Below are 26478 nucleotides of genomic sequence, written 5' to 3'. Positions count from 1 at the left end.
CTCGAGTTGTGTTGCATAGGTATGTTAAGGTGGAGGTCACTGTGTGTAGACTGGGAGGAGCCATGTTGTTTATTGTTATGTTTGTTATTGATAACAACAGGAGATATTGAATTGAATAGGAAAATCAGCGGGTCCAAGTCCGGTAGAGAAAGTATTACAGTTGGATGTGGAACTAAAGCAATAATGACTAGGACCTGGAGGACATCAATCTCTGGCAGACTGGTCAGGTGGACAGTTGCGGTTAGTAGGTGTGGTGGGGTGGATGTGCTGTAATCCATATGAGATGTTGGCGGAGAGCAAACTGCTGTCTTACCTCCTGCATACGTGGTCCTGATGTTCCATGTTGCAATGTTGGTAGATTTTCTCGGTAGGATAGGATTGACATTTATATTTTGTCTGATCTTAAGATCATGATTTATTATTTGGTTATCTCACATGATAGATTAATGTTTTCACTGAGCTTAAATTGCAGTAGGTATTGCCTGCAAGAGAGGAAAGCCATCCACATAAACCAGATAACCAGCCAAAGTCTGGGCAGAATAAAGTAAAATTGGCAGAATGGGAGATGGCGTGATCACCTCCAACAGATTCAACACTGACTCCTCTCCAGTTGGCTTCTTTTTAACAGTAATATTTGTTTTTCCTGAGAGGCCTTGTAGTTGGACATCACTCAGACGTGTTTCCACACTTGGTTTAAGTGTCGGTGCAGAAAAAAGCAGCTTCAACTGAGCCTCCTGCTGTGTAAATGAAAGTGTGGCATCGTGGCCCCCCATTGTTACTACTGTGCTGACGGCTGTCATTCTGTGGTGGAGGCTCTAAGACAAGCTTTCCAATGAGCACATGTCTTGATACAAAGGTGAAGAGAAATATAACAGTATAACCCAGAAATGCACAAAATGTCTCTCTCTAGCTACCAATTTGATCCCAACTCAAGTTTATGCACAAGCCAAGAAACTGAATGGAATTCACTTTGTTCTTCTTCAAGAGGAGTTGAGAATGAAATGTACATGTAAACCAATACAGTGGCAAGGTCTATGTTGCTGTTACTCCTTTAAACTTGCTCTAACTGTTTTTTGGCCAATCAGGGGCAGAGGAACAAGCTGTAAACACAACATTGATACATTATCACTGTACACAGGTATATGGCGAACATGTTAGCAAACAGTTGCGTATTTACACATCCAGCACACAGAGCATTGGAGTCATTTTTTTGTCCTCCTGATGGATGTAAGTCCAATATTCACTCTCTTTTTAGCTTTGTTTTGGTCTCTACAGACTCCTGAGAGAAATATCTGACTCTTTAGCTGCTAAATGCTCCATTATGTTCACCAGCTAGTTGCTAATTTTCCAACTTGTTGCTAGCTACTTGCTAACTGCCTGCCGTTTGGTGCTGGGCAGTACACAGAGGGTTTATGAGAGCTTTTTTTGCTGAAAACAGCTGCGCTGTACTGAGGGGAACTGCAGAAGTTGGTGATCATTCTTGGTGGTCTCGTTTATGAACAACATATTTGACAGTACACATTATCATTTGATTTTTCTTTACGATAAAAATATCTTTTCATAAAAGGATTATGGACTGCAACTTCATGATTTTTATGGAGACATGGCTTAACAGCAGGGCGAATACAACAGCTAGTGACTCCGATAAGACCAGAGATGGGGGTTGGGGGACTGTGCATTTATGTTAACAAAGCCTGGTGCACTGACATGCCATTATTGAGAGGCACCGCTCTGCTGACCTAGAATATCTCATAGTTAACTGTGGACCTTCTATCTGCCAAGAGAGTTTACATCTACTGTTGTGACTGCAGCATACACCCCCTGGATGCTAATGCTAAGCTTGCAATGAAAGTATTGCATGCTGCCATTAGCAAACAACATACTACACACCCAGCTGATGCTAAGGCGCTCTAGTTCTTATATAGTGTTAGGGGAGGGGTCATTCTAGTCACAACTCTACGTCATGGAACCACCATTTCAGGCCCACCCAAAAGATCCTGAACACAGAAATGGTGAAAAACAGTTTAAAAGTCTAACGTCACAATTCAGTACTACATAGTTTACAGTCTTTTCATGTTTTCAGCAATTATTTTCTAACATGTATGACATGTTTCAAAAGATATCTCTGCTTTTCCTTTACACGGACTTTAAGAGTTCTTCACTGATTCAACATTGCTCTTCTCTAACAATGTTGTTACAGTCAATGTTTAAATTTTTTTTTCCGTTAAGATTTAAAAAGTACACTATCGATGCAGTAGAACCAGAGATATAATCTTTGTCATTCCATGCATTCCTCTTCCTTGTCAAAACCTTGACTGTCAGCCACTCAGTTGAAGGCTCGGGTATGTTATGCTAGTAGTGGCTAATGTGACCTACTTCTTTCTAAATCCACACACCCAGATTTTTTTCATTTTCAAACTTGTAGTCTTCAGCCCTAACTGATGCAAGTGACATCACTTTAGTCAATTTATCAGATTTCACACAGCTCCTTCTGGAGAGAGATTTAAATCAAATCCTTTGCATTTAATTGGACTGCTAAAAAGTGGGTGGGGCTTAGAGTTTAGCGCAATACAGAGCTGCAGAGAGAAACTGAGCTACAGACAACTGTTGGCTTCATGCGCACCTCCTCACCTGTTGTTAGATTAGGAAGACACATCACTTCTTATCGCTCTCCATATTGCTCTACTACTATTACTCTAGCTACTACGACTCAAAAACAGTGAAGTGTGGTTTTATATTAGCAGTGTGGCTAGCTAGTCACATTTGATTGGATGAACTTTTGTAAACGCCCCTGAGTGCAGGATGAGTCATCAAACATTTGAAACTGTTTAAAAGAAAAGACAGGGATTTTGATGTAAGAATACTCTGATACTGATTTTTTGACATATATTTGGCATATAACAAGAAATAAATAAAATAAATAAACAATTAACACAGGGACGCATGATTAAAACTGGAAAAATGTGTTTTTTTATTTAATGGGGCCTTTAAGGCTAATTTAAAATAGTGCTATAAACTAATACATCTGCAATTCTTAATATAAAACTACTGAATGCATGAACTGTTTGAATGACATTTACTTTTTTGAGAACTATTGCAAATTCATCATCATTCAGTTGTATGCTTTTGATTTAGAAAGGACCCAGACTTTATAAATGAAACTAAACATGATTTTAAGTAGGAATGTTGCATTAGTTGCAACATTATTGTAACTTTAACATTGTAGAGATTTACAGAGTATTTCTTTCCTCTTTCCTTTTTTTAAAAATATGTTGGTACATTGGCAGTGTTTTATGTTTGAAAAACATTGAAATGCTGAAACCTCAGGATACTGTTCATGCATCTCTTAGGTGTTGCATACACTCACTTTGACACCGCTCTCCTCTCTCACTCCATCAATCCATCATTCTCTGCATGCTTTTCTTTTCGTGTCTTTATTCAGAGGAGCGCCTTCGAGCTTATCATCGCAATTCACAGTTCATCAGTGATTGCCTGCCTGAGCTCCATCTCTTCTCTAATATCTCAGCCACACACAAACTGATACACAGAGAGGTTTGTATCACTGTAAGGTGAAGACTTTCTACAAACACACATGCACAGAAGCTTTATTATTCTCACTGAGATGTGCCATCAGGCACAGATATATAGATGGATATTTAATTGCTAATGTTTTTTGTCCTTTCCCTCTAGTCCACCTTGTTTTCTGTCTCTATTTTCTATTCTGTTTTCATTCCAGCTCTGCTTCAGGGGTTTACAGAAAAGACTCAGATACAATTTGCCATCATAATCTCCTCTGCCTTGGCCAGGCTACGCTTGGCCAGCTCTGTGCATGTGTGTCTGTGTGTGCGCGTGTCTGCGTGTGTTTGCTCTAGGTAATGAGAGTAATTGAAAAAGAGTGTCACGTATGAAGTGTCTCAACAAACTGTGTGTGGACATGCATATATTTCTTGTCTGCTGATAGAAGGTTCCTGGCAAAGGTTATGGCATGCCAATAAATACAGCTAATAATACTTTAAATTTTTAAATACTCATTCACTGTTCTAATATTTGAAATATCGAAGCTACGGTCAGTATATTTTTATTTATGTGTCATTGGTGAAAAAAAATTTGCTTAGAGAATAATATCTTGATCTTAATTGTTAGATGTTATACAAAAATGTTCATTTTAACCTGCTAAGCCTTGAGAGGTTGGAAGCAAATTCAGCGTTACAAATACACTCTTTTACAGTGTGAAGTGCCATGAGAGAGATTTCCAAATGAATCAACAACTGATATGGGTGTGTAAGGTAAGTGAGTGCAGTGTGTAAGTAGTGCACATTATTATTGCTTACAAAAGTAAGGTAGGTGAATCACCAACTCAGAAAAAGAGGAAGAAAGAGGAAGCATTTGTGTATTCACAACACATATTCTAAGAAAGCTATGAATCCCAACAGTGTCGCCATGTTGTGTATTTTGTATTTGCATTGATTTAAATGTATGGGACAATGCATATTAATCCACAATAAAATGTAAATGTAAATCAAGACATTTCCATCTACAATTCTTTTGCCAGAACATGAAATTGGTTCTATACCTTTCTATACAATAAGTTCCTTTTCATTCAATATCTGATCATTCATTCTTTTTGCTCTTCATCTTTGACATACAGTAATAAGCAGCTTTTATTCCTGAGATACTAGGTTCTTGAATTGCGTTTGAGATTGCATGATGGTGTAATTTCTCTTTTTCTGTGGTATGTATGAATAGAAAACAGTACTACATATGGCAATTGGGAACTGCTCCACGGGGACTCATATGACAGCAGACTAACATGTATAATAGTTGATAGGTTTAATTTGTTTACAACAAAGACAAATTCAAGAAAGGAAAAATAAACATTTTCAGGTCAGAGAATGAAAGTGTTGCATGAAAAGAACAACATATGATGATGATATGTATTGATGCATGATATCTATTTTACGCTGCCATTTTGGCCAAGTCTCTCTTGTAGAAGAGATAATGTATCTCAAGAGACTTCCTGATTAAATAAAGGTTAAATACATTTTTAAAAATTGCATTTTCTCAGAGTGTAGTGGATCTAAAAATGTAAAGTTTGATGTGATAATGGCACAATGTTCCATTCAAATCATTCAACATCAGGGGAGCAAGACTGCTTATCATATTTCCTGGCAATCTGCCTGTTAGATTTTGTTATTTCTAGCATACAAAGTGGAACATTTCTCTACAAGAAAGGTCAGGGACTCACCAAAATCATTAGGACCATTAATATCCATTGCAATTTCATAGAAATCTGTTTAGTAGTTCTTCAAAAATATTGCTCTGGACCAAAGTTTTGGCTAAACAGACAAACATTACCATCCTCACACATTACTGCTAGCAGTGCAAAACTTAGTACATAGTACAAAACCCTGATAATTTTCATAGTTTTAGTTTATGATGGAGTATTGATTTTAATTGCATATTGTGGCATCTATTAATATTTAAACAATGATGACTCATCTTGTTAATATAATTGACAGAAATTATTATGGCGTAATTATGATGGAAATGTCATAGGTTTAGCAGATAGTTGGTCATAAACTAAAGTATTAGACAAATTATATTCCTGACATGATGTTGGCACTAGAAGAAAGGGTAACAGCTCACCAAAGTTATTATAATTCATCCTGAGCGGGACATGAATGCATGTACCAAATTTCATGACAATCCATCAGTTAGTTGTCAGACATTTTACTCAAAACCCCCACGTGGCAAAAACTCCATGAATGCAGCTTTAAGAAAACTGCATTAAGAACATGAACTGACAATGCACCTTCATTAGATTCATAACTAATTATTCTTAGTTCACTAACCAAGACCACTCCTTCTAGAGTATGGATTTAATGGTTTATTGGGAGTGTGATGGAAGAGCAGGGTGAAAAGGAGGAAGGATAGTTAGAGGGATGGTTGGAGAGGGAAGGATGGATGGGGGAAGGGAGAGGGTCGGGGGTGTGAGGATGCGGGAGTGAGGGTCGAGGTCGTGGGATGCGCGATGAGGGGGTAAGGGTCGAGGGGATGATGGTCGAGGGATGGGGAGAAAGAAGAGCAGGCGGGAAAGAGGGGAAGGAGGGAGTGGATAGGAGAGTGATAGATGAAAGGAGGAGAGGCGTCGACGTCGGGGAGGTAAGTGGGAACAGGGGGTTGAGACTCAGGGTGGGGGTGCTGTCTCATTGATCCGGCATCTGTACGAAGCCCCCAAAGAGACTTCAACCAGAGAGGCGAGAATGGGATTTCTTTATGTTATCCAGGTCGTGATGGATGTAGGTATGATAGGCGGGGGATGACCAACGGCCGAGGATTTTGATGATGTTGTCGGGAATGCCTTGTCTAGAGGTGGTGGAAGCGGCTCCAATGCGGAATGAGTGTCCTGAGAACTGGTCTGGTATTCTGGATCTGGCGAGTACTGAGCACATGTGGTGATGGAACCAAAAACGTGTTGCTACCCTTCCCGTTTCCGTGATGAACAGAGGGTCTTGAGGGGAAGCTCAGTTGGCTAGTCTTGTGTTGATGTACTCGTGGATGGGTTCGTAAGGACTTATGTATGAATCTAGGCGGAAAAGGTAGATGGGTTGAGGTTGACCCGACTGGTTGGTCTTGCTGCGTTTGAGGTGGTAGATGAGTGTGTCTGAAGAGTGGAAAGAGATGTCGGACAATGTGGCGTGTAGTGATGGATCAAAGGAGTAGGAAGGAGCTATGAATTCTGAGTAGCGTCGGAAGCCAAAAAAGGCTAGTAAAAACATGGACTCCAGGGTTTTGTCTATGTGGGGAGACAAGTAGCCTGTGGCCTTGTGGAGACCTTTAATTAACATATTAATATGAGAGTGGGACAAGGCTGGGCATGGCGCTCCGGAAATCAATTTAACAAAGAAATTGATTCCACTGAGGTAAGTCTGTATGGTGGAAGACTTGATCTTGAGTTGAGTGTGGGAGAATGTAATGAAGCAGGAGAGGGTAAGAATGTCCAGTGAAGAGAATGGGAGTCCGTGGGAAACGTGAAAGGCTTTAAGGGAATTCCAGCCAGTGAGGAATGAAGATAGTGTTCGAGGGGCGACGCTGTTGATGATGTTGTCCCGTGAAATGGTGACCAGTTGTTCCAGTTGCAGGTTCAGTTGTAGATTGTGGCTGAAAACGGTGGGACTGGAGTTGGAGGAGGGTTGGAGGCCAGAGCTAGTTGTCTGAATTTCTGAAACAGGAAACGAGAGAGTGAATCAGCTATTGCGTTTTTGTGACCTGGAATGTGGAGTGCTCGGATAATGAACTGGTGCTGGGCTGAAACCAATGTGAGCTTGCGCACGAACTGCATGATGTCCAGATTGTGTGACCGGCCTTTGTTGAGGATGTCGACGACGGTGCTGTTGTCAGAGTGGATGGCGATGGTCTTTTGGACCATTCATGCCCCCAAAGAATGGCAGCAATGATTATTGGGTACATTTCCGAAATGGTGGAGGAAGGGGCCAGGGAAGAGAAGTCAGGTGGCCATTTGGCAGAGAACCATCTGCCGCCATAGTAACCGCCAAAGCCGACTGAAGGGGCGGCATCGGTGTGTAGCTGGATGTCATTGGCGTCTGTGACATGGTCGTCGTAAAAGAAAGAGATGCTGTTCCAGGAAGAGAGGAACTGGTGCCACATTTTTAGTTCCATCTTGCATGCGCTGTCTAGCGTGACGTGGTCGTGGATGGATGGGACGGCGGTGGCCCTGAGGGATGATGCGGGTGGCGTAGTTGAAATGGCCCAGCAGTGAGAGTAATTGACGTTTGGTGCATGTGTTGGCCATGGGAAAGTTTTGAATGAGTAGAGAAATGCGGTGGAGTTTCTCAGTAGGCAGAGATGCTTGGAGTGTAATGGAGTTGAGGGTGATGCCGAGGAATTCCAAGGATGTGCTTGGGCCCTCTGTTTTCTCTGGACACAGGGGAACGCCGAGATCGGTGAATGTGGAAATCATTGTGGTGAGACCGTATGACGGGGGCGAAGACGGTGGCGTGACCGTGAGGAAGTCATCAAGTAGGTGGATGACGTATGGGAGTTTATAATTGTTGGAAAGAATCCAGCAGAGGGCTTTGGACAATGAGTCGAAAATTTTTTGGCTGCTCTTGCAGCCGAAGGTTAGACGCACAGCAAAATAGTATGCGCCCTTCTGGGAGACCCCAAAGAGGTGCCAGTAGTCGGGGTGGATGGGGAGGACTTTGAAAGCACTTGTGATGTCCGTCTTGGACAACCATGCTCCTTGGCCCGCGAGGCGGATGAGGGAAATGGCGTGGTCTATGGTGGCGTATTGCATGGAAAAGTCCAGGCTGGGAATCAGGCTGTTAATGTTTGGAACAGTGGAACCATGGGGGGACGAGAGGTCGATGATCAGCCTCTTTTTCCCGGAGTACTTCCTGGTTGCCACGCCGATTGGGCTGACTACAGCTGTTGCTTTGTCGGGTTGTGTGGGCATGTGGCTCTGGCGTGGGCTCCCCCACAGAATGAGCAAGTGTGGAGGAATTTGCAGCTGGAGGAGCTGCAACCGAGGTCGTTGAAGTTATTGCAGATCATCCGTCCTCCCTGGTAGAGGACAGGTCTCCCTCTCCTGTCCGTGCCTTTGGGGAGGGGGCCGAGGATGGACGGGTGATCTATGGCAGGTTTGGGGGTGATGGATGGTAGGGGAGCCGCCAATGGCAAGTCGTATGGCATGGCTGGGCTTCGCTTGTCTGTTACTGAGGCGCGGGGCAGGGGGGTGGAGAGGGTGCATGCTGCGGCAGGATGGGAAGGGTGCCGCACATTTCGCAGTGCAGAGAAGCGCGAGCTGCGAAAACTCGGCAGTATAGCTCGTGGTCCAGTGTTCCCCAGTACATGCCCTGGTTGAACTGTTGGAGGCGACCAGCAGCTTGGGAGGCGAAGAGGATATGATAGGAATAGAATCCATTGCCGCCGAAACACAAGGCCAGGTCGAGAATTAATGACAAGTAATCATCGAGCTCGGACCTGCGGTCGGGGAAGGCTGAACAAATTATGTCCCTGTACAATGAGAAAGCAAAAGCGAACTCGGCGACTGTGGGGTCCTTGGAGCGGGCAGGAAGTGGCTGTTTAAGTTCCAAGGGGCTGAATGACGTGAGCAGTTCCCTGGGGATGTGAGGATTGATTGATGTAGGATGAATGAGTTGAGCGAGATCAATGTAATTACCGGTTAGGATCTGCTGCCTGAGGGTGGGAGACACGAGGGAGGGCCGGGCGGATGCTAGGGGGCGCACTGGTGGCTGGGCGGTGGCCAGGGTGTAGCTGCTGGATGGAAGTGCGGGAGCCAGGAAAAGGCCGAGGCTGGCCGTGTGTGAGGCTGTTGGATAAGGAGGTGCAGGTGCTGTAGTACAGGTAATGCTAGAGTGCGGGTGGTGGGGGGGGGGGGGGGGGGGGGGGGGGGCGGTGAAAAGAAGAAAGAGGGGGAAAAGGTTGGGTATAACTCGTGGAGCTGCTGGGGCCCGCTGTTGTTTGTGCTGTCTGACCGGCTGCCGTGGTTGGTGCGAGTGGAGGAGCAGCTGAGATGGCCGGGAGGGAAGGGGCAGCAGAGATAGGAGCCAGAGAGGAGGAAGGGATGCTGGGGTGGTGGGATGTATATGCATGGGATGTAAGTGCGGCTGAAGAGAAAGTAGGAGGAAGAAATGGCTGTGGAGCAGAGAGAGCCTGCATAGGGTTAGAAGAAGACTGTACTGGAGAGGCTGAGGTTGCTGAGGAGGAAGGTGTGCGTCTGGCGGAGCGACGTGCCGTGACGTCACGGACATTGTCGCTTGTGCGACGCCCGGAACCCGGAAGATCGTGGGAAGATGGACGGGAGAGAGTGCTGTCCTGCAGGGAGTTTGTGTATAATTGAAACAGTCTTGCCTTATTGTCGATGCGGCGGAAGGGAATGTTATTTTGGCTGAGGAAATGCTTTAAGCGAGCAACGGTCCACTCGGACATGTTTGGGGCCGAGGAGCAGTCAGTAAGCTGGTGGCGAGGAGAGCGCTGCGTGCGGTGGCTGCTCCTCTTGGGTGGGCTCTGGGATCTTGAGTGAGGCTGGAGTGAGCGTCGGGAATGAGTAGCTTCCTTCGGACGCTGAGTACGGGACCTTCCCCTGGAGCCGCAGGGGATCAAGGGCTCGACAATACTGTCGTTGATGGAGGATGAGGGCCAAGAGGCCGGGATGAGGGAAACCGAGGAGCACAGGTGAGGCTACCGGAAAGATCGGACGCCGGGGGACTCTGGGATGTCAAACAAGTCCTCGTCCGAAGCGTTGAGGAGCAGGTCGAGGTCCATGATGTGAGTAAGAAAGTTTTAAGTTTAGATGCTGGTCTGTCACAGGGTGCTTGCAAGCTGAGACAAAGGGGAGAAGAGCGGATTTGGTGTGTCTAAATACCCTGTAGTGTGGAAATGGGATGCGTACAAGGCGTGGTATTTGGTTCCCGAACTTTGTTTATAAGTCTATAAACTTCATGAAATAATGTGTGCTGTTTTTGTCTTAGAAATCAATAAAACCATTTTCTTTGTGTTTGAGCTTCAAGATTTCTAAACATTTTTGGGGATATCATTCCTGTTGGGTTGTTTTGGGGTTGTTTCTCACCAAAATACATTGTATGTATCTTTAAGGTCTAACCATGCTGAATGTACTTCCTTCATCATAAAATGTTAGCAAAGCCAAGTTTTGAACATTTTACACTTTACTAACATTATTTACTTACTAGCAGTCTTCTTGATTGCATTTGCTGGAGCACCTCCAATAGTGGAATAATAGGTAACTGCAGAAATGTCAGTTGCATCGCCCACAAGCATATATGTTTGCGTCCTTGTCGACATAGTGTTCCATAGTGCTTGTCAGTGTACCTTTAATGGAATACTCCTTTTCTTGTGAGTATTACACTTCTATATGAGTCAACATTAAGATGAACAAATGCATCTAAACTCATCATACAGTATATCTATAATATATAACTGATCTAACTGAATTAGTATTTTCTGTCGTTCTGGCATTGTTGTCTAAACCATGGTTTATAAATAAATGCAGCAAAATGATGTCTCAAATAAATTTAAAATCACACACACACTCTGAATGGTCATGGTATCTGTCTCACATCTGTCCGATCCATCACTCTCCTCGTCTCTATCAGAATGATGGAGCAATCTCCAGATGAAATGAATCCTTAAACAGCCTGACTGAGGAAACCATCAGCTCTCCAGGGAGGGAAAGAAGTGAAGAAAGGAAAAAGGAGAAAGATGAAAATGTGTAATAGGGAAGGAACAGGAAAGAAATAATGAGGTAAATGTGGACTTTGGGGATGCAAGGATAATGAATGGACAAAGAAAAAAGTTTACCTTGGTTATCTATCATAGTTAACAAAGAGCCACCTTTGTGATTGCCAGAGACAACTGCCAGATTGATTTTGTTATAGCACCTGACAGCCACCTAAGCCCAAAATATTGTTCCAGTTCTTCCCAGGTCTTCACAGGTCCACTTGGTTCTGGGGAACCAAAATCCAACCCAGGATACAATTCACACTGGGTTCCAGTAATACTCAGTCTAGTAGAGTCCGATAGGGTCTTGTTTTGCTGCAACGGGTCTCAGGTCTTGTGTCAACATATATACATATGTCTAATATGTAAGTGAAGGTAAATGGATCCAAGCACGGGGGTTAAATTGGGCCTGTGCCCTCTGGAGCTGAGCTCCACCTCCAGATATCCAAATCTCACTCTGTCAGAGCTCAGCTCTCCTTCAGTATCACAGCATTGCCAACGCTCACACTTTTGGCATGAAACATCCACTTTCAGACACTGTCTCATGCTGATTAAATAAACGTAGAATGTAGGCTCCTGTCCTTTGGCTTAATTAAATATCTGTGTCCATCACACAGCAGCAGGATTCATTAACGGATGTATTATATGGTAATAATGAAAACACAAGTTGTACTAAGCCTATAAGTTACTGTAGACACTGTAGTGCAAAGATATCTTTAGGCATGCACAGGAATCTCAGTGTTTCGTGAACCAAAAATTTAATGCAAAAAAACCCCAAAACAAAACAAACAAACAAACAAAAACAGTGCATTTGGCTATAGGACTATATATTTGGGGTGTTGTAATATTGTCTTTTGGGACTTTACCGTGAAGTGGACTTTTATTTCCCCTCAATTTCATTTAAAGGGTTGCATTACCCATATTACCAAAAAAGAACTAAAATTGAAAATGTTCTTGCTTCTCCTAATGGTATCTGACCGTTTCAATTTCAGATTCAATTAGAGATGTTTGTCTCTTAATTTCACCGAGTACAATAGAGGTGAATGAAATTTAGTTTGCAGTGCAGCATTCAAAAAATTACATTTAGAAAATTAAACAGCAACATCTCTCTCCAGAAACAGTGTCATTGTTACTTTGTCAACAGTGTGGTCTGTGGAAACCACGCCATCCATCGCCAACCTCTAAACCTCACTGGACGAGGGCTCCGCCTTCTCACAAATTGCAATTTAACCCTGGTCTGAGTGTATCAGCTCTGATTATTTGGTACATCATAATCACAGCAGGAGAAAATATTATAGGAATTCAATAGCCTAAGTAAAAGATTTATGCTGTCAAATTACATTTACTTGATTACTTGATTCACAGCTATTAAATTGGCTACAGGATATTTTACTGTTGGTGCAGGGGATGAAAACAGGACTTTCAAAAATCCCTTCATACACAATTCTGACATCACCATACCTGACCAATGATATTTCTGCCTGCATTCCACAAACCAATCAGTCTCTAGATGTTGTTCTTCAAATATTGCTGCAATTATGACATCCTATATTTCAAACCTACTATTGCGCAATCAACCTCCTACTCATCACCACCATGACCTCCATGATGTCCAGGGACACTCGCCCAAAGGTTTCCATCAACCACCACCACCAGCATCATCCTGCCCTGTCTCCTATCTTAAGGTGCTTCACATCGATGGAGTCTAATTACCATATATCTTTCGGTTGCTAACGTCAATACATTTCCTTATACACTTCCAATTGATCTCTCCATATTGAATATACATTTTAATTATATTGTTGCTTTTACCACTGTGGCTGCTTGATAGTGTGTCGGTGTTCTGGTCTGTTCAGGTCAACTGCATTTTGGATTGGGTCTAATTATCCTCAAGTCTATTCAGATCTCTGTTTTTTGAAAAGAAACATTGTTAACCAGTGAAGACCTCTAGACTGTATGAATATTATTAGGGTGGGGATTGTTCAGGTTTAAAAAAAAAAAAAAAAAAGGTGATAAATAATATAAATCCCTAAAGGCAAGGCAAGTTTATTTATACAGCACATTTCAGCAACAAGGCAATTCAAAGTGCTTTACATAAAACAATAAAAGCATCAAGAAAAGTGCAAAAGAAACACACCACAAAAGCACACCCAAATACAACCACAAACAGACTTTACGAAGCCAAGAGAATAGAAAACAAAAATTAAAGGGGCAAGCAGGGATGAACGGGCCCAGACATCTCACTTATGTCGGAGGGAGCAGCAGCCATGGTATCCCCACTGGAGGTTGGTTGACATGGCTCTGAATTGTCAGGATTATCGGACACAGCGTGATGGGTAAAATATTATTTCCTATGTGCAGTATGTGGTGTTGTGTCATTTTGGCTTCACTTCCTATTGCCCATAGGCAATACTACATACATGAAGTTTTAATGCAGTGAAACATTTACCAGAGGGCAACTGACATAGATATACATTTTCATAAATATTGGACATTGCATGTAGGAAATAACTATCATTTCCTGTATCCACTATGTGGCGCTAGAGAACAACCACTAATTATACATCATGTTGCTGTATATCATGTGTAGACCACATCATGTAAATTTAATGTAAATCAGATGGTGTTTATCACATATGGCTGACTTCCTGTTGCCAGTAGGTGGTGCTACACAAGTGGGTCATTAATGCAGCCACACATTTAATGGAGGTCGTCTGACATGCATATACATTATCATGAATATCAGACTGTTGTCAGTAGGTGGCGCTATGACTATGACTCAATATTGACATGTAGATGTGTTCAGGCTTGGACTTTTAGCAAGCATTAGAAATTTGGGGCAGATTGGACAATGTAAAGGGGAGTTACAACAACTTCCTGTTTCATGTTTTGAGCAAAATTGAATGGCACGCCACAACAAGGGCATTCCATGAAAACTCAAAAGCTTTGCAATTTAGCATCGTAAAGGTCTTTATATGTCCCCTACTAAATTTGAAGTTGCTCAGCTCAGGTCTCTAGTAGGAGTTTGTTAAAGTATTAAAGTCCAGATAAAGTGTTAAATTCCAGATATGTGGTGCATAAAAACTGAACACTGCTTCTCCATGTTTAGTTTTGACTCAGGAGACAGAAAGTGGACCTGTCCCAGATGATCTGAGAGGTCTAATTCATTCATAACATAGCTGAAGATCAGAAAGGTATTTTGGCCCTGAACCATTCAGTGTTTAATAAACCAACAGTAGTATTTTGAAATCAATTCTTTAGCAGACAGGAAGCCAGTGTAAAGACCTCTGAACTGGAGTGATAGGATCCATTCTCCTGGTCTTAGTGAGGGCTCGAGCAGCAGCATTCTGAATCAGCTGCAGCTGTCTGACCGGTTTTTTTAGGGAGGCCTGTAAAAACACCATTATAGTAGTTGAGTCTACTGAAGATAAATGCATGGACAAGTTTTTCCAAATCCTGCTGAGATATAAGTCCTCTAATTCTTGATATATTCTTATGGTGATAGTAATTTTGTAATTGTCTTAATGTGGCTGTTGAAATTCAGGTTTGGGTCCATGTACCAAACCAAGATTTCTGGCTTTGTTTGTGGTTTTTAACATTATCGATTGAAGCTGAGTGCTGACTTTTAATCGTTCTTCCTCGGCTCCAAAAACAATTACTTCAGTTTTGTCTTTGTTTAAGTGAAGAAAATTCTGGCACATCCAGTTGTTGATTTGTTAAATCCACTTACTCAGTGCTTGTATTGGACCATAGTCCCCTGGTGACATGGTTATGTAATTTTGTGTGTCGTCTGCATAATTATGGTAACATATTTTTTTTGTTTTCCATAATCTGAGCCAGTGGAAGCATGTAGATGTTAAATAGAAGAGGCCCCAGAATGGAGCCATGTCATTTTTGTCCACCTTGATGTGGAATTACCTATAGACACAAAGTAGTCCCTGTCTTTAAGAAGAATTCAAACCAGTTTAGTACTGTGTCAGAAAGTCCCACCCAGTTCTCCAGTCGGTCTAGTAATATGTTCAAATGCAGCACTGAGATCCAGTAATACTAATGCTGAAATTCTGCCACTGTCTGTGTTTAAGTGGATGTCATTTAAGACCTTAACAAGAGCAGTCTCAGTGCTGTGGTGTGGTTGAAATCCTGACTGGAAGACAAAACAGTTGTTTAACACCAAGAAGTTGTTCAGCTGTTGAAAAACAGCTTTTTCAACGATTTTATTTAAAACAGGAGGTTTGACATGGGCTTATAATTGTTCATTAGTGACGTGTCTATATTGTTCTTTTTTAAGTGGCTTGATGATGGCAGGGGCCATCCCATTCCCACAGGCCCTGAAACAGGCCTGTGGGAAGAAACCTGAGAGAAGAGACATGTTGAGAATTTGAAGAAGATCTGAGGCCATGCAATTTCAAACATTTTTGAAAAAGTTGACAGAATATCAAGGCAGCAAGAGGAGGATGTCAGATGTCATATAATGTCCTCCAGGTTTTTATGGTTGATTGGATAAAATTGTGTGATGGTATTTGAAATAAAATTGTGTGATGGTATATGAATTGAATTTAAGTGGACACAAGGGCAACACATATCCTGTAGCTGATATGAAGGCACTGACTGCCTGTCTAATCTTCTGAATTTTGTCAGTGAAGGAGGCAAATTCATTGCGGGCCCTGATAGATAGAAGTTCAGAGGCTACTGACACAGGAGGGATTGTTAGCCTGTTGACAGTAGCCAACAAGGTTTGTGCATTATTATTGTTTTTGGTGATAATGTCAGAGAAGAAGGCCCGCCTTGCATTTCTAAGTTCCTAATTAGAAATGCAAAGTCTCTCTTTATAGATGTCATAGTGAACCTGGAGATTTGTTTTTCGCCACCTGCGTTCAGCTTTTCAACACTCTCTTTTTTCCATTCTGACCAACATGGCATTTCTCCATGGAGATCTTTTCTTACCAGAGACCACCTTCACTTTAGTGGGTGCAATAACATTTGTAATTTTAGAATTGAAATTATCCACAAGCTCATTTACTGAGACCCAACAGAGGGTGGATGTAGAAGAGAAACCCTGAATAAATATTTCAGTGGTGTTTTCAGTGATATACCGTTGTGTGATTACCTCTGTTTGAACATTTGTGTGCATGGAGATAGCACTCTCAAAGAAACCACAGGAATGATCAGAGAGAGCAACATCAGTCACCACAACCTTAGAAATGTTCAGACCCTTAGAGATAATTAAGTCCAGAGTGTGCCCCTTGTGTGTTGGCTCTGTCACATGCTGAGTCAGTCCAGTGTTATCAAGAACACAATACAGTTCCTTCACCAACGACAGCTACACTGTAAGCAGTTAGTAGTTAGTAAGCTGCACTGTTATCTTGGTCTAACCATGTTTCAGTTAAAAACATAAAATCAAAGAAATGTTTTTCCTGACAAAGACCTGATGTTTAATAAAGCTAGATTTAGCATGTTAAAAGCATTTTCTGCTGAATTTTTTGGGAAAGACACTAAATTTGATAAATTTGGAGAATTGGTTGGGTGCTTCCTATTTCCTAGCAGATTCACCCTTCTTTTTATATTACCTATTGTTGGGAGTCAGTTCGGAGCAAGTTTGGTTATTAGCAATAATTAATAATTATTGAAGAATTTAGAAATTATTAATTATTAAAAATAAATACACATTATTAATATAAATTAATAATAATGGGGCACCACCCTGAGGTTAGGGACCAATAACCAAGCAGTGAATATCGTCATCGTTCATCCAAGAATGTCAACATCTGAGAAATATTAAAATTGCAGGATAAACAGTAAAGGTTTGAATTCAGCACTGACCCCGTCAGCACGCTGTTATTACAGTATGTCTGCAGGAAACTTCACTTTAAATGCACAACAAAATTTACTAACTTTTTTATTAACCTCAATTATAAATCAATAACGCTTCAATTAATAAACATCTATCATACAACTACACTAAAGCAAGCAATCAAACATCAGCAGTTATAAACAGCAAGACAAACATACAGCACAGGTAGGGATGTGTGTGTATCTGTGTGTGTGTGTGAGAGAGAGTGTATGTGCAGGGGAGGTGTGAGAGAGGAAGGAGGAGGAACCAGATGGCAGATGTGACCCACCTGGGGTTACATCACACAAGAGTTCCTGTCAGCTGACAGCAAGATTTGATCGGAGGCTGTGATTAAATGGTGTGACATGTGTCTCTGATCACTACAATGGCGTAGGACAAAGTTGAACATCTGTGTTGCCTAGCAACATGTATGTTAGAAGAGGAGAAGGTGAAAACACCAAATTGCAAAAGACCTCAGCGATCATGAGAAGAGAGTGGTGCTTGCTTTTATTTCCACAGACAAGGCGTGTGAACGTCCTAATTTGCCAGCCACGGCCTGACTTCAACAAATAAAATGCAACCAATGGTTTCACACATGATAGCAAGCTAACACAAAGCAATCCAAGCAGTTGGACAAACACAAATCAATTTAGTGTGATAAACACAAACAAAACTAGCAGCAAATAGCAATTAATACTTCCACAGTATTCTCAGCAACAACTGGACTCACAATCCGTTAACTTCACAACAACAACAATAAAGCTTAAAATAATACACATTATGCAATAACACACCTTAGTAACCTATCTCTGCCCAGACTTAATCTTACTTACTAGTAGAGTGTGTTTCAGTCCATCTTTCGGGTCTGGCTCAGTTCCTCAGGCTGGGATGCTGACGGGTTGTCGTCCTCTCATTCTGTCAGCGGGTTTCACGGCAGATTTGATCCTTGGTGGAGTTGTGGAGGAAACAGCAAATTTGGCTCGTTAAAGAAAAGCAGGGTTATGCTCCTTCACTTCTGCAGGAAAGGGGGGCTGCACAGCTGTCTCCTGGCCTTTCAGTTGAACACAGAGTAAATCTCTACTTGTCCAGCGAGGTTGAGATTATGTGGCCAAGTTAGAGTTTATCGTACGTACGGTGGTACTTCCTCATAGCCCTGGAAACAGTTGAAAGCATGGTTTGGGGACCATCTCAGGTGTGTATACTCTAGGTGACTTCACGGCTGGGGAGGGGGAATCCCTGTGTGTTCCAGCTGGTCTTGTCCAATGGGAGCCAAGAGTTTGACTCTTCCGGATTTCACACCTGGGTGTGAGTTGAGCAAAGCATGATGGGATTTGAAGTCCATTTTGGGCTCCTTTTGTTCGACTTGGCGCTGTCTCTTTGTTATCAGGCTCCAGTCAGGCTTTATGACTGCGTGCAGGCCTGCATTTGTCTCGTACACGCCGTATGAGGCCCAACACTATCAAGATAGAAACTGGGCCCTGGCTTTTCTTGGGAAGATTCATGAGTGCCATTAGCCTTGTAGCCTGGACCCAGCAGATATCAGTTAGAGACTCCGATGCTGTTGTGGTTGGGGGTGGGGCATTGTAGATGTGATGATTGTGTCAAAACTGGCTAAGGACTTAAAGCCAATGGTGGAGGTGGAGGCTGATGGGAATTTAGGGGAGAGAAAATGGGAGCGGGGAGTGGGGGGCAGTGGCCAGGCAAAGTCCATCTGCTTTTCAGAAGATGTCTGCAATCCCAGAAAAAGTTGAAATTGTCAATAAAATGCACTGAATGGACAGTACATGCAGTTGAAAGCCATGTGTTCAATGCCAACAATCTGCTGAATCTCTCAATTCCTCTTCTGATTGGCAGTAGAGGGCCACTGATAAACACCTTGGCATTCAAAGAGCTGAATGTGTTCAACAGATCAATAAACTCTCGTTTCAGCATTGGAGATTATTGTTTTACAACATCATTGGTCAATATGTGGATTATGATGTTTTTAACAGTTGGTTGTGCAGCCACGATATGCAGGATTCTACCATATTCTTGGGAAAACAGAGTATTTCTGTGTTTTTACTGCACATGCTTCTTGTAGCAAAGTCACCCACAATCAGAGTCTGAGGCCTAGACATTAGCTTTTCCAGCCTTTTACTTCCTGAGTTACTTTTAGTCCTTACCCTGCTGTGTGAAGATGGGAGGTTATCCAGGTGGAGCAAATCTGAATTCCAGTTGCACACTTTGTTTGGGAGGTTTGTTGTTAACTCTCCCTTTCACAGGTGTCTACAGCCGTGTCCTACTAAGTACAGGGGTTGAAGAGGCGCTCTGCGGATGATAATGCAGGCCAGGCAGTCACATCACAAATCTCAGGGCACTGGGCTCTACCTGTTACTCGTCCTCCCATTTCCTAGGAAAGCTGTTTACTCTTAGGCTTTGCTCCAAGAGAATTCCAGGGAAGACTACCACTTGTAGATTTATTACCTGGTACAGCCCTCCTGTTTCTTGGTAGTCTTGTTGGTGCTAGTTAACAGTCTGTTAGCATGATCTTGTCCACTGTTTTGAGTCCATGGTAAAATGGTGTCATTCTCACATAGTCCATTCACCTCCACATCCACTTCTAACGGATGAATTTTGGTTTCCAGCACTGAAATCTTCTGTAGAAGTTTGTGGTAGCTGTCTGTGGAGAAGGGGGGCGTCTTGCTGCTAATTAGATTTAGCTAAGTACCACATTTCCAATCACTGCAGTACAGGCTTTGTGCTGTTGGTAGGCAACGCTCATGTAGTACTGAGGAGGTCATAAAATTACAGTCCCAGTGATTTTTTTAAAATATCTTTCTCAGTATCCAGGAGCCGCTGCTCATAGTTCCTCACAGAAGAAAAATAAGAGTAATAGCAAAAAAATGCAAGCAGAGGCGTGAGCAAGTAGCTGAGTGTCTGCACTGTAAGAAAACAGGAAGTAGCAGGTAAAATATCAAACTACCCCCCCTTCAACAAAAGGACAAATTGCAATACCCTCCCCCATATATCCTCACAGAATATTTTTATTGTACAGTCTCTTAATGTCTTATCTCAATGTAGTTTGCAGATGAGTTAGCGTTGCACATACCAAATTCTGAAAGTGTACCTTTAAATCCAAAGCTACTGTAGCTCCTTAACCCACTTTGTGAGACAAGCCCAGTCATCGACCAAATCCTGATACACTTCACAGATATTGTTCCCTTATCCCCCATTTATATAAAACACATGCAAGGTTTTCTCAGTCTACCACAAGCTTGGAGCTAGAGTGATTTTTCAGAGATGTAGTTGTATTTCCAGTTGAGATAGTGGATATTATCTGTAGAAAAACTTGACAGGATATAGATTTATCAGCTAAGAGCCATTTTTGCTGAATTATTTGATTTTACTTTTCTCCTTTTTAATTGTCTGCGTTTGTCTGATGTCTGTAACTTCTGTACTTAATGTGTGAGCATTGAATTAAAAGATAAGCTGTTCCTAAATTGCAGAGGACTTCCTGTATTGCTGCCAGATGGTGTGTTATGTCACCTGGAATCCTCTATAGAACAAATACACAACAACAGACGGAGGAATAAACAAAAAGGAGTTAAGTGGTTCACACGGCTCGATATATAGCCATAAACACTGGTATTTACAGCTTTAGATTTTTTATGTTTTCTCCTCTTTAAAGACCACGAGGCCCTTTCGCACAGATGTGATTGGATAATACAAGTAAAGAAACACACACACTTTTACACATTGAAATTTATATCCCATGCAATATTGTGACTGATGGTTTTCTATGACTTTCAGAATGCATTCAGTTCACTTTGGGGTCACTAATATGCTGGAGTTTTCTATTTCCCACAGCTGCAAATTTATTCTATAATTCTATATCATTCTGAAAACAAGGTCAAGGCCCTCCTTCTACTTGAATTTCACTTGACTGGACTCACATATTGTATGGCCTAACAGAATCTCACCACAACTTCAGTCTCGCTTCAGTAGCTTTGATTTTCACTTTAATGCAACTTTCTCCCCCTGATATTACAAAAGATGGATGGTTGTTTGTTTGGAAGATATCTGTTCCAAAGTTGACATTAGATTACCTATATACTTCAACACATCTCCTTAAATCTGTTGTTTTATCTGTAAAGCTGATAAATAACACATTTCTACCAATGACTTCAAGATCCACTTCTAATGTTGATAAGGACAATGTGATTTTAATATTTTGTTGCATTCATTTTTATTATCTTTTATACATTTAATTGTTCTGTTTCTATCTACACCATCTGTACTGCTGCAATGAGCCCACTCTCATTAATGAAACAGGGATTATTACATCTGATAAAATCAGTGCACTTTGTCTACACAGTCTGTAATGTTTTTCTTCTTTGCTTGCTTTCTGAAAGTGTGAATTTAAATGTATGTGATTTAGATTTTTTTTTTTTGATGTTACCTTCAAGCTTCCAACCTCTACTGATAAAAAAGCTGATAAATTCTGATTCCAAGAAACACAGCAGATCTTTTTCCTGTTTTTTAAAGGAACATTTAATTTTCAGGTAAAGGCTGCATGGCTCTATAAGTATTCCCTTTCCCTTAGAGGTGGGATGGCAAAGACTCAGAGCTCAATTCAAGCCCTAAATAAAATCCCTCATATCTGGGATCAAGTGTGACTGCCAGGTGAACCAGAACACTAACCCACAGCCTCACAGCTTTCAGCTTCTTCACCAAGAAGCTGTGCTGAATTTCTTTATGTATAATCTGGACTAACATGCTAAATTGTTCTGAGGAAAGTATAAGAAGTTACTTGGCAATTTTGTTGAAATATCATAACTTTTATAAAATGTATGCTCTCCTTGCTGTAATCTAGAGACAGCTTGATTTAGGGTTAATACTGTTCAAAAAAACATGGAAAGCTTGTAGCTCTGCCTCTGACCCAGACCAAAACAAACAGACATCATCAATGTACCATCCCCACCAGATAATGTGCTTAAGAAAACAATTTCTTTCATGGTTCAACACAAAGTCTTCTTCCATTTACCCATGTATAGACCTACATAAGAAGGACTACAGCAAGCCCCCATAGCACACCCTTTTGTCTGTTTAAATACATTGTCCTGAAAAATGAAAATGTTATTAGTCAAAGTCCATTCTGTCAGTGACAATAAGAAATCATTGGGTGCCATTTCAGATTCTGGCTGAGCACTTAATAACTATAATGACTGTACAATGACTACAATGTCTGTAGTGACACACATAAAACAGAGGAAAATAGACTTAAGGTCACGTTTATGTGTACATAGTGTCATATAATTTGGGCAACCAAAAATTGGTTTTAAAACGTTTCATTGTCTGTACAGCTCTGAGAGTAATCAGCCCCAGTTGTTGAATTGTGTTGGTTCAAAATAAATATGCAAATCAGAATCAAATTTTCCATGTCTGGATGTATTCCTTAAATTGATACCATCAGACCAGACACTTTCTGCAAAGCTATATTCCTCATCATTCAACCTGTATTTTCGTCAGAGAATGATAAAATCTTATGTAAAATAAGTTTGAATAAAATGACAAAAAATATTGGTTTTGGCTAGACTAGACTGACTGAAATGTTCAATATAATCTGATGGCTAAGAAAGACTGAAATGACAACAGTTTTCATTGACCACAGCTACACTAAAATAGTTATATATTCTTTGACTATGATAAGACTAAAATGCACAGACTTTTAGTCAACTAAAACTCGATTAATAAAAACAGGATGATGATGTCTAAATATGATAAAAACTAACAAGAACATTTGACACAGAACTAAGACTAAGACTAATTAAAAAAACAGCTGACAAAATTAACAGAATGTGTGTGTCACAACATGGCCTCACTTTGTCCTCCACTTGAAGCAATTAAAGGAACAGAAAATGGAAGTAAACAGACAGTTAACAGCACTGAATTCATAATGGACATCCAGTGTATTTTTATTCTATTCTTCTAAACACGAACAAAAATGTTCCACCTCAGTGTCACAAATGGAAAGCAAGAGTGGGTGGTTTAGCATTTTACATTGTTTCTGGTCTTTTATCTGCCCCTATTACTGCACTTGTTTCTCAGACAGGAATCATGCTGAGGATACGGTGAGTGTGACAGCATACAAAGAGCAGGTCTAAATAACCATGAAGTACTAGCCCTCACTGAAACGTGCACATGGCAGTTTGATATCCAAGAGCATTTTCATGAATTGTCACCATTTCCATGTGTTAATGAGTTTTCTCTCATGCTTTAAATAATGTGTCAACACTGACATGAAATGGGTGATAAATACCATGAACTAACCACAGTTATTGTTACACTTTAACAACCTATTCATTAGTTTGAGCACTGACATTTGATCAAAAACACATCCACACATATGCTATTTTCATTAGATCCTCTATTATTTGTAGTTATTACATTTCCTGTTCAGTGGGGCAACTTTGATGTTTATCACTATATACATCATGTGCAAAGACAATTTGTAGACTCACCCAGCTAAATAAGCGAGAAAATCAGCTCCTCCTGTAAATGAGCTTGCCATCCATTGAAGGGGGTCATAGGTGAGTACACCCTATAATAAATTCAGGCAGAGGGAACAAAACAGACAAATATCATTATCATACAAACATGGTTGAGCAGATAACAATATTCTCCACCAAACAATTGTGCATCTTCAATTTATTTTCTCAAGTGGAATGAGGACAATAGTAATACTCCAACAAACTGCACAAGAGAACTGTATCCCTTGAAGAACCTTAATAATTGTTGGAGATGAAGGCCAAAAACAAGACATTTAATATCCAGCCCTGTATGTGACTGTGGTCAAAACTCAGCTTGCTGGCTATATCTAAAGGTAAAAGTGTAAAAATGGCAATTGTTGGTTTTATGGGGCATTATGTATAGAACCATTATTTGGCTGAACAAATAACTTCTGAGCACTTCACGGCCTCTGGTTCCCTGTTTAACCAGTCATGGCCTTTAAAAACTTTGCCTACTTCAGTCATGATTGTTGATTGTATTTTTCATGGCCAGCCCTTTTATTTTGTTCCTTTCTATGTTGATGAAGCTCACAGAGCTCTTGTTTCACTGTCACTGTCCTTATCAAGCATGTTAGACCTCACTGTCCCTCAAAATGTCATCTCAAAATGTGGGAAATTGCCCATGGTCTCCCTCTGTTAAAAAGGGGGGACCCTACATCACTACAGGCCTATTTCCAACTTAACTGTCTTATTAAAGGTCCTTGAAGGATTGGTAATGATCAACTGAAGGAGTTCCTGAGAGCTAATAATATCCTTTCATTGTACCAGTTTGGCTTCAGGATACAACACAGTACCATCACGGCATCCTTAAAGGTTGTTAGTGATATAATTGAGTCACTGGATCACAAAAAAACCTGTACTGCTCTTTTTATCGATCTTTCAAAGGCCTTTGATATAATTGACAACCTTAACCTGAAGTAACAGCTGCTCAGTATTGGGTTGTCTGAGCAGACTGTGGGCTGGTTTGAAAATTACCTCTCTGAAAGGATACAATGTGTTAAATTTTATAGTATTTGACAGTATAAGTATTTTAACTGATGATCGTTTAACTTTTAAACTGTACAACAAAAACTTAGTGAAGAAACTGAAGCTCAAGCTAGGTTTTCATTTTAGAAACGAATCCTGCTTTTTCTATGTTGCCAGGAAAAAGACTTGGTCGAGGCTATGTTCCTTCCCTTGCTTGACTATGGGTATATGTTGTACATGCACACCTCTACCCAACACTTGCATTGGCTGGAAACTGTGTACCATAGCTCTCTGTCACAGGCTGCAAAGTTCTCACTGACCATTGCACCCTATATGCAAGTGTCCAGTGACCTTCACTGGCCTTGTGCAGACTCACTCACTGGTACATATTTATCCATCCTTGGTCTGCTCGCCTCTTACCTTTGTGGGTATATCTCACTCAAAACTAGTTATTATTGTTTGCGCTTAAATGACACCCTCTTACTGCCCATCCCTAAGCTTTGTACTGAATTTGGCAAACAGGCCTTTATGATCTCTGCCCCTGCAGCCTGGAACCATTTGCAGACTGATTTGCAGCTACATGAGCTGATCTTGATTAGGGCATACAAAAATGTAGTGAAGGGTTTGGAGGCAAAATCAACCGGAATTTGTAATTGCTTCCTTAGCTAGATCCGTTTCCTCCTGTCTGGCCTATGATTCTGTGAATTGCTACTGTATGTTTTGTTTTATGTGTTTTTAATATTTGCTTGTATGTTGTTTGAAATACTGTATTGTTGCTATCTTGGCCAAGGCTCCCTCGAAAAAGAGATCTTGTAATCTCAATGGGACTCACCTGGTTAAATAAAGGTTTAATAAAAAAAAAAAAAAACAAACAGTAAAACCACACATTGTTATTTATACACTTGGTTGGCAACTTTGGTTGCCAGACTGGTTGTTTCAACCATTCTTTATGCTGAGCTAAGTAACTGTCGGGTGGTTGTAGCTTTATTTTGATCCTACAAACAAGAGAGTGATGTCAATCTTCTCATCTAACTCTCGGTAAGAAATTGAATAACTGCGTTTCCAAAAATACTGAACTATTCCATTTAATTGATGATTTATTTGTGAAAACAGTCAACAGAGTTATGTCTATTGTGTATTAAAATAGTCTACTGATGCAATACATTGCCTTAATAAAATTTATAAGAGCATATGTTATGAAAACTAACCTATTAAGACCTAATATAAAATGTGTATTTACAGTATTACAGTTTAGTCATAAATACGTACATGTAGTTTGAAATGTGGATCAGCCTTTATAGAATATGACAAAGTTGCTTTGGTTAAATTATATTTTTGAGAATTTAAAGAATTTTTGAGTATGTCTTAAAACAGTTAGGAGGCTAAATGAACAATGAAATAGGTTTTTCTTGCCATAATTATTCAGCCTGTTCACACTGACCATTAGAAGATCCGGTCATAATGGACTTACAATGTACTGTTACAATGTAACGTTAAATCCTTCCGTGCAAAAATTTATTTAAAAGTTTATCTGAATAATATAATAATAATTTATCTGCTTATATGAAGCTTCAGCGTCCAAATGAGTCAAGTCAAGTAGATATCTTTCACAGTCTTTTTACTGCCAAAGTCCCTCTTTTTGTTACAATACTTCCACTGCAGCTCAACAAGGAAAGAGGGAATTTGAAGCTAAAAAGACTTCAACTTCATATCTATAGTGTCATAGGTTGCTTTCTAATTCTTAATCTATTTATTTTTAGTATTGTAAGTCATTGATGGTAATAGATGAAAAATAAGTATCTTTCCCGATTCTCACACAAAATGATATATTTTTTGAATTGGTTTAGTTTGTTT

General features: G+C 40.8%; 1 pseudogene; it reads right to left on the bottom strand.

Moving 5' to 3' along the window:
- Positions 1-6071: 6071 nt before the first annotated feature.
- Positions 6072-8476, bottom strand: LOC122986294 (annotated as a pseudogene).
- Between the last annotated feature and the right edge of the window lie 18002 nt (positions 8477-26478).

The sequence above is a fragment of the Thunnus albacares genome, chromosome 1 (genome assembly GCF_914725855.1).
Source record: "Thunnus albacares chromosome 1, fThuAlb1.1, whole genome shotgun sequence".
Classification (NCBI taxonomy): domain Eukaryota; kingdom Metazoa; phylum Chordata; class Actinopteri; order Scombriformes; family Scombridae; genus Thunnus; species Thunnus albacares.
This window is presented reverse-complemented; position numbering and strand designations above follow the sequence as displayed.